A 1995-nucleotide genomic window follows, 5' to 3' on the forward strand; every position below is an offset into this window, starting at 1 on the left:
TCTTATGTGGTAGCCATTGTTTTGCAGTTACTTAATAAGTCAAACTGTATTTTTAGAATATAGCATCACAGGATTTGATGCTATATTATCCATTTTTCATGACTGTAGAAACACAGTGATCTTGCTCATCACTGATTGATGAGACTGTTCAATGAGCATTCCATTTGTTTTTCCATGAAAATGCCAAGTGACTGATATACACCCACAAATACAATTAGAAAGAGAAGTGTTTATCACCACGATGTGCTCATCATTGGAATATTACTCCAATTTAAATATTGGTACAGTTCCAATGGTAAATAGTTACAAGTCTCAAGTTTGACTTAATAGGCAAAAATACACCACATTAGGGTCCTGCAGAAGATGATGCAAATATCTGTCAAAATGTGCCAAAGCCACAATCAGCTTTTAACTGCAATGCTGGAGACCAAGAAATGGGTCCAATCTGCACATTTTAAAATAATCTAATCTATGTTCATCTTTGATCACTTTAAGAAACTGCTGTCGTTCCTTCAACTTTGAAAATTCCGAGCATCAAAATGGCTGTCAGTGAACCACACTGATCGCCAACAGCTGGCTTCTGCTGTCAGTATCGCTTCTCGGCCTTTTGGCTAAGATCAAGTGTAGTACCGTTTCTGACCAGCCACCATGACCTCCGGGTGGTTTCTCCCTGGTCAGGAAGGTATATGCTTGCATTTTTGGAAACAGGAGGTGGGTGGGGAGGTTTGACCCATCCACCTCCACGGAGGTGTGTGGGGGACCTGACCCATCCACCTCCATGGCACGAACCTGGTATTGCAGTACTTCCAGGAACGGTGCAGTGGCTCTAGGCCTTTTGGCTAAGAGCATTGGCGCAGAGTGATCCTTGGCATGTGCAAGGTGACCTCTGGCGTTTGTGATTTGACAAAGAATTGGAACGATTGGCTACGAATTTTAAAAAAAAAACAACATCAACTTCCATTTATAAACAGCACCTTTAACAGAGTAAAACATCCCACGGTGCTTCACAGGAGCGTTATCAAACAAGATCGGACACCGAGGCACACATGGAGCTATTAGGGCGGATGAACAGGTAGGTTTAAAAGAGCGTCTTAAAGAAGGAAAGAGAGGTTGAGCGGCAAAGAGGTTTAGGGAGCATATTCCAGAGCTGAGGGCCTCTGCCACCAGTGGTGGAGTGATGGAAATCGGGGATGCCCAAGAAGCCGGAACTGGAGAAATGCAGAGACCTCGGAGGGTTGTAGGGCTGGAGGAGGTTACAGAGATAAGAGTCCATGGATATCAGCCGAGTGCCAGGGTTGAATTAACTGTAAGAAATGTCTGATGAAGGCACCACACCCAAAAGGTCATAGCCTGTCTTTTCTCTTTGCAGGTGCTGATTGACCTGCTTTGTATTTCCAGTTTTTCGACCAGGTGTCCAGCAATGCAGTTTTCCTTTTTGGGGGAGTGGGGGGCCAATCTATAGAAGATACCCACTATCTTGGTTCACGAGCATAGATTGGACTGTTGGGCATGGTATAATATTTTTGCCAGTGTCCATGGAACCATGCCCCTGCGTCAGTCAGTACCTTTTGGAGTGATGAGAACTGGGAGAACTAACACATTACAGCAGACAAATTCTGATGAAGGGTCATCGCCCTGAAACATTAACTCTGTTTCTCTCTCCACAGATGCTGCCTGACCTGCTGAGTGTTTACAGCATTTTCTGTTTTTATTACATTACAGAGGACCTCTCCTCTGATCTTTAGCGAAAGCTGCTTTGGGGAGGAAACAGCAAAAGGGGGGAAAAAACAGAGACGAGATTAATGGCAGTAACTGATAGGTCTGGGTGAGAGATATTAGCAGCAGAACTAGGTGACTGAAAATAACACGTGGAGAAGCAGAAGCAAACCAATACTGAAGAGGAGAGGATACCATCTCCAAATCTTCTCTCGGTTCTAGACGTAGCAATTTTCAATTTACTCCATTGATACAACCAAAGATCCCCCATCACATACT

General features: G+C 44.1%; 1 pseudogene; it reads left to right on the top strand.

The window, feature by feature from the left end:
- Positions 1 to 591: 591 nt before the first annotated feature.
- LOC139276656 (U2 spliceosomal RNA) lies at positions 592 to 826 on the top strand (annotated as a pseudogene).
- The last annotated feature ends 1169 nt before the right edge of the window (positions 827 to 1995 follow it).

Source organism: Pristiophorus japonicus, chromosome 11, assembly GCF_044704955.1.
Source record: "Pristiophorus japonicus isolate sPriJap1 chromosome 11, sPriJap1.hap1, whole genome shotgun sequence".
NCBI classification, from domain to species: Eukaryota; Metazoa; Chordata; class Chondrichthyes; family Pristiophoridae; genus Pristiophorus; species Pristiophorus japonicus.